The 7,877-nt window shown below is 42.8% G+C and overlaps 1 protein-coding gene across 1 annotated transcript in view; it reads left to right on the top strand.

The window, feature by feature from the left end:
• LOC120992104 (zinc finger protein 436-like) overlaps positions 1-7,877 on the top strand; it is a 442,874-nt gene that overhangs the window by 117,071 nt on the left and 317,926 nt on the right. The window lies entirely within an intron of this gene.

The raw sequence follows: 7,877 nt of genomic DNA on the forward strand, positions 1-7,877 counted from the left end.
GCGAAGTAATTCCACTACCATTGGAAACTGTTCCTCCTATTACATTATCTGTCTTTCTTGGGTGGAGTAATTGCTTCAACATTGTCTACTACGACTGCTCTCCTTTGTTCCTTGTTGCATATTGGCCTATTGTCTAGACACAGTACCTACAATCGCCTTATCCCCCGTCATAGGTGGTACTTTGGCACTACTGCTGGATATTGTGACTGCTTAACACTACCCCCTTCCTCAGGTAGTCTTAGGTTGGATTGGTGTCTGGCGCCTACGTGGCAGCCTCTGTCTTCCAGGTCGGCCCGTAGCTCTAGCAGGCCGTTGGCATACCTCATACCTTTCCTGTCATACTTCATACCTTTCTTCGTGCCTTGAGTCCCTGTGAGGGGCAATCTCATTTGGTTGATTGTCATTGGCATGCCCGGTGTCCACACTCCTTCCGTAGGTGGAACGTCTGCCAGTTTTTTTCCTTCTCAGGTGGAGTGTTGCGCTAGCACCAATTCTTGGTGGCTATTGCTGTTGTCCTCATTTTCAGGTGGAGTCTCTCCTCTGACCCTAGAGGCCATAGTTGTTGCTATTGCCTCCCCCTGTAAGGCAGTCTTTGTGCTGCCTATAGATATTCTGGCTACTTCGGTTCCGTGGCTACTACTGCATGAATCCTTCCCAGGGGGAATTTTTGCGTTCATCCTTCAACTGCGGCTTACATGACACATGGGCGGGGGACACTACATTTATGGTTTCTCCACATCCCCTTCCTCCATGTGGAGTATCGGCCCTGGCAATCCGGTGGTATCTACACAGCATTCCTCCTTTTAGGCATTGTGCATTCTTGCTAGTTGTAGTTGTGATCATGTCTACATTTCCTTCTTCCATGGCTTATGTTCTGCCATGACACGCTGCGGCTGAGCGGTTTGCTCACTTCTGCTGGGCATTAGTACGTTTTCTGTACCTGGTATAACCTACCGATTTCTATAGCGCTGGCTTAGCGCCTTGTTCCCTTTACATGTACCGCATTGCCTCTACAATCTACTACGGTGACAGCATCAGCGTTCCCTCCGTGTGGAGTTTGGGTATCCACTTATTCAGTTTGCATATGTGAGTTGTCTACATGGCTCCCCTCACTGGGTTGAGCGGTCGTACTGCCCTTGTTGTCACCCCTTGTCTTCAGACATGGTGACAGTTTTAGTGCCATGACAAGTATACTCGTCATGGAGAACTAACTAACTAAATGCAAAAATAGCACTAAGGGGTTAATTACTTTGTAATTTATATGGTTATTATTATTTATATAAAAATTTAATAAATTATGAATCTCCTTTTTAAGGTTTCATTTTTTTACAATTAAAAAGTTACATTTTTTGCAGATGTCTTTCCCAGGAGCTCAGATCACAGTATCGCACAAGACACATTTAAAGAGCATGCCAATGTTAAGCAGAATAAAGATCATAAAAGGATTAAATGTCAAAGCAATTAAAAAAAGAATGTCATATTCATGTTCAGAATGTGACAAATGTTTCAGCTGTAAATAAAGTCTTGAATTGCATCAGAGAAGTCACACAGGGGAGAAGCCATTTTCATGCTCAGAATGTGATAAAAGTTACAGGGTTAAATCGCATCTTACTGCACATCAGAGGACTCACACAGACGAGAGGCCATTTTCATGTTTAGAATGTAATAAATCTTTTACCCTCAAGCAGCGTCTTCTTAAACATCAACGTCACCTGATAAAACGGGCTGACCTGAGAGTTGTGCACTTGTCAGCTGAACGTCATGGAGGTGGTCCCATCTTCCTAGGTGCCCACATTGCCAAGAATATTGCTTTATCATTATATCCAAATGAGCCACTGGGTCTAACTAGGGCACTGCTGTTGCACCCAGAGGTATTGCTCCCTGTCTCCTATGTTGCACCCCCACCACTTTGACTGACAGGCAGTAAAAACATATTCACACCTGGTCATGTGGGAGCTTGTTGGGCGCACAGGGATAGAGCAAGATGAACATGCTGCCACAAGACTTTGGGGCCAGGCGAGAATATGTTTTCAATGCCTGTCCTGTCAGTCAAAGTGGTGAGGGTGAGGCATAGAAGACAGAAAGTAGAGGCTTTGGGTGCAATGAGGTGCAATGGCTGGGTTTCATCTATAGCAGTAAAATTTCCCAAGTCCTAACAGTGGCTCTTGGTATGAAACAACAAGACTTCAGCTAACCCAATTCTAAACGGTGCTTGCACGGAACTCCCGGATCAGGACTCATCAGGATAAGCAAGTTTTCCAGCAACAGCAGTTAAGATCCATATTCTTTATTGCAAATCTTTAAAATGTACGTAATCAGATCCTCAGTCTACGCATTTCGATGGTAAATCTTAATGTTGACCTCCAGTACCAGTGGCTCTTGGAACTCATATCCCCAGGACCCTAGTTGGTATGAGTTGTACAACAACCAGTTACTCAAAATAACAAGAAGCATGCATCAACACTGGAATAAACAAGGTACTAATGGTGAATGACAGGGGCCACATAATGAGGTCACGGAAGATGGAGATGATCCAGCACTGGAGTGGATGGCATACAGGTAAACATGGGGATGAATGACATTGAACAGAAATAGAGCAATACTAAACTGACCTTATCTGGATTCAAGTCAGCAATAAGCAAGGAAAATACAACAGCACAGCAACAAACAAATTTGAAACACAGCAAGAAAGACCATGGAACTACAAATCCCACAATACACGGAAAACACCGGCTAGAACAAGATACAATCATGGAACTACAGATCCCAGAATAACTGGAAGGGAAAGACCCTATCAAATGCTATATCTGGCATCCAGAAAGGAGCAAGCCCTAAAACTATAAAGGCTCAAGTGCAACGTTCCCTGCGACCCAGGGCCCTATAAGATGTTGTTGGTGGTACCCAGGTGTAGGAATGGCCGAGTGGTACAGGGTGGCCTACAATGTCCCTTAATGATGAATGTGTCACGGTGCTCCTACCTGGATACGCTGAACCATAGGCGCTGGCTCCGAAGCAGCAAAAGGGAATAGTTGAATTAGGGGGTGATGAAGTTGTGATGAAGTTTAAAAGCAGCTTTACTTTGCATAAACGTTTCTCCAAACGGTTTGCAGACTTTGTCTTGGTCCCAGCAGGCTTTAGCATTAAAACTGGCAGGCAAACTTGACTCTGCTACATCGGTTGCTCTATGACTCTGCTGTACCGACAGGCTTAAATAGAATCTTTGCTTCTTCTCTATGCTGCAACTTGTATCTGTAGTCTGACTCTATATTCTACCAGGGAACTCTCCTCCCGGCTCCTGAGGTTCTAAGCTGTGGCCTCCATATCCAGCAGAGCTGAAGGTGCTCTAGCTGGCTTGGCTTTGGCATGGGCACGTCCAGCAGCAACGTGCCCAACACTTGCTTCCTTCCCCTAGCAGGGGGTAAGCTAGAACTGACGACTCAAAACTTGTCCCCACCCTTCCTGCAGGAAGTAGGGCTCTCCCACTCCTCCAAAGAGAGGGATTAGAATGGAAAGCTCCATTCTACCTAACTGTAGCTCTGCTGTGTTTGCTGCCACTTGTTGGTGAACCAGGCACATTACATGATAACATAACAGTTACAAAATAGGAAATGCACAATGTTTGGACCTAAAATAAATACACATGATGACATGATGTTAACCAATAAAGACAGCAGTGGGGTGCAGAAGACAAGAATAAACAACTCTACCCTAATCAACAGGCAAAGTGAAGCGATTCAGATGAAAGGCCACCCCTTTTTTTGGCAGCCTAGTCAAAGTGTTTCACTGGTGTCTTATGAAAGGCAGGCTTCTACTCTAACGGTTCGGATGGGTAGAATCGATGATTCTGTATGTTTAAGCACGTAGATGCCGCAGTCAATAGTGACCACAGTATCTAAGTGGCTTCAGAGAAGAAGGGGGCTTTTGTCACCCATCAGCACCCCTGCAAATGTGATCACAGGTTGCTGATGTCTTTCAATGGCAGCCGGGGGACTAGTGAAGGCCCATAGATGTGCCCTCTGTTGGCCTAATTGTTAGTTTTTCATTGACAGCATAATACACTGCATTACATAAGTAGTACAGTTGAAGTCAATGGGAACAGTGCTGCAGGACACAAGCTTCCTCCACTACAATGTTCATATCTCCAGCTTGGAATTCTGGTAAAGGAGCTACATGAAAGCGGAAAACAGTTGAGGCGTTCCTTTCCTACTACGCCCTGCCGTGTGCCCATACAGCAGTTTATGGCCACATATGTGGTGTTTCTGTAAACTGCAGAATCAGGGTAATAAATATTGAGTTTTGTTTGTCTGTTAACCCTTGCTTTGTTACAGGAAAACTAGATTGAAATTGAATTAAAATCTGCAAAAAAAAAGTGAAATTTTGCAAAGTTTGCAAATCACTTTTGAATAACTTAAGGGGTGTAGTTTCTAAAATGGGGCCATTTATGGGTGGTTTCTACTATGTAAGCCCCACAAAGTGACTTCATAAATCAACTGGTCCTTAATTGGGTTTTGGAAATTGTCTTAAAAATGTTAGGAATTGCTTCTAAAATACTAAGCCTTCTAAAGTCCTAAAAATAAAATGACATTTTCAACATGATGCCAACATAAAGTAGACATATGGGGAATGTACAGTAGAAACTATTTTATGAGGTATCACTATCTGCTTTAATAGCAGAGAAATTTAAATGTAAGAAATTGTGACTTTTTCATGTTCTGTAAACTTGGAATTTGATTTCTAAATAAAGTTGAAACATATTGACGACTCAGATTCACCACGAACACGAAGTACAATATGAAAATTTGATGTGTCACTTTATGTGGTAATAACTTTGGAATGCTTTTACTTATCCAAACCATTCTGAGATTGTTTTCTCGCGATACATTGTAGTTCATGATAGTGGAAAGTTTGAGTCTATATAATTTACCTTTATTTATAAAAAATCCAAAATTTACAATTTTCAAAATTTGAATTTCAAGGCAGATAGTGATACATCATAAGAGTTATTACTCTACATTTCACATATGTCCACTTTTATGTTTGCATCATTTTTTAGGATGTTATAAGGCTTAGAATTTAAGAAGCAAATTTTTAAGAAAACTTCCAAAGCCCACTTTTTTAAGGACCAGTTGAGTTATGAAGTCACTTTATGGGTCTTAGGCCTCATTCACACGACCGTATGTATTTTGCGGTCCGCAAAAAAACTGATCCGCAAACAATACGGATGACGCCCGTGTGCATTCCTTATTTTGCAGAAAGGAACAGCTGGCCCTTATTAGAGCAGTACTATAATTGTCCGTAATGCGGAACGGAAATATGGACATACCGAAACGGAATGCACACGGAGTAACTTCAGGTTTTTTTTCTGACCCATTGAAATGAATTGTTCCGTATACGGTCCTGGCATGGAAAGAAAATTTTGTTCGTGTGCATGAGGCCTTACATAGTGGAAATCACCCATAATGAACCATAAGTTATTCCAAACTGATTTTACTAACTTTGTTAACCCTTTAGGTGTTCCACCAAGAATTAAAGGAAAAAGATGACTTTTTAAATTTCACTTTTTAGGCATATTTTCCATTTTAATCCTGTAACACATCAAGGGTTAGCAGCTAAAATTCTATATTTATTACCCTAATTCTGCAGTTTATAGGAACACCCCAAATGTGGCCGTAAACTGCTGCATGGGCGCAGAAAGATCCATAAGGATTTTGGAGGGCAGATTTCACTGGGGTAATTTTAAGTTGCCATTTAAAGACCCCCTGATGCACCCCTAGAGTAGAAACTCCCAAAAAGTTACCCCATTTTGGAAATTACGGGATAAGGTTTTATTGCTATTATTTTGGGGTACATATGATTTTTGATTATTCTATATTACGCTTTTTGTGAGGCAAGGTAATCAAAAAATGGCTGTTCTGGCACAGTTTTTGTTTTTTTACCGTGTTCACCTGACAGGTTAGATCATGAGCTATTTTTATTGAGCAGGTTGTTACGGACGCAACAATATCAAATATGTCTACTTTTATTTTTATTTTGTTTCAGTTTTACATAATAAAGCATTTTTGAAGAAAAAAATATCATGTTTTGTTCCTCCATTTTCTGAAAGCTAATAGAAACCACTCATAAATGAATCTACGCCCGTCAAATTTTTCATACCGGATTTTAGAAACTGTATTAACCCTTTAGGTGTTCCACATGAATTTAAGGAAAATAAAGGAGACATTTCAAAATGTCACTTTTTTTTTTTTAAGAATTTCCATTTCAAACCAATTTCCTCTAAAACAGCAAGATTGTACAACCAAACTTTAATATTTATTATCCTGATTCTGCAGTTTACAGAAACACCCCATATGTGGTCATAAACTGCTGTATGGGCACACCGCAGGGCTCAGAAGGGAAGGAGCACCATATGGATTTTGGAGGGCAGATTTTGCTGATATAGTTTTTGGATGCCATGTCACATTTGAAGAGACCCTGAGGTACCCCTAGAAAGGAAACCCCCCAAAAATAACTCTATTTTGGAAACTATCAGAAACCCATTGGTCTTGGTCCAGTTAGCCGAGATCCTTGGCTGTATATATAGATATGGTGACAGTTCACCGCCAAACTGGCTGATTCCCTGTGTTTTGGTCACTTCACCTCCCACAAAAAAAAAATTGAATAAAGTGATCAAAAAGTCATGCACACCCCAAAATGGTATCACTGAAAAGTACAGATCACCTGGCAAAAAAATTCGCCCCCGTACATCTCCGTATACGTAACTACGAAAAGGTTATAGGGGTCAGAATATGGAGAGGAAAAGAAAAAACTTTTTTTTTTTTTTCAAGGTTTTCATTTTTTTTTCTAGTACTAAAATGTAAGAAAAACGATACAAATGTGGTATCGCCGTAATCGTGTTGACCCGGAGAACGAAGAGCACAAGTCCATTTTAACGCACAGGGAATGCTGTAAAAACAAAATCCATTTTTTCCCAATTAAATTTTTTCCCAATTAAATTTTTCCCCCCCAATTCCCACTACATCCTATGCAAAATTAAATGCTGGCGTTAGAAAGTACAACTGATATTGAGGATTTTGACCGTTATCGGTATCGGCATCTATTTTGCCGATATACCGATAACGTATTGGGAACACAGAACGCGCTGCTCTCAGCGCTCTCTGTGTTCCCTCCGCAGCACAGGGGAGAAGGAAGCAGTGTCTCCTCCCCCTGTGCTGCTGCTGCCACCAATGAGAGGAGAGAAGATAAGAGGAGGGGCGGGGCTGTGGCCGCTGCGCCACCAATGAAGATAAGCCTTTCATTCATTCATATACAGGAGGCGGGAGCTGGCTGCAGAATCACATAGCCGGCTCCCGACCTCTATGAGCGGTACTAGCTGCAGTCCGCGGCAGTTAACCCCTTAGGTGCCGCGGATCGCAGCTGCCGCTCATAGAGGTCGGGAGCCGGCTATGTGATTCTGCAGCCAGCTCCCGCCTCCTGTATATGAATGTATGAGAGACTCTTCTTCATTTGGCGCAGTGCGCCCCCCCCCCCAAGCCCCCCAGTATTAATCATTGGTGGCGCAGTGCGCCCCCCACCCCCATCCCAATAGTAAAAACATTGGTGGCGCAGTGCCCCCCCCCCCCCAGTATTAATCATTGGTGGCATTGGCCACAGGATCCCCTCTCCCCTGCTCCTCCGATCGGAGCCCCAGCAGTGTAAGCCTGGGGCTCCGATCGGTTACCATGGCAGCCAGGACACTACTGAAGCTCTGGCTGCCATGTTCAGCTCCATGCTGCTGTGTGCACAGAGCACAGAGCAGCAGGGACAGTGTGAGCTCTTATTCACCCTGATAGAGATCTATCAGGGGGAATAGGACAAGGGTTCTAGTCCCTAAGGGGGCT

Source organism: Bufo bufo, chromosome 2, assembly GCF_905171765.1.
Source record: "Bufo bufo chromosome 2, aBufBuf1.1, whole genome shotgun sequence".
NCBI lineage: Eukaryota > Metazoa > Chordata > Amphibia > Anura > Bufonidae > Bufo > Bufo bufo.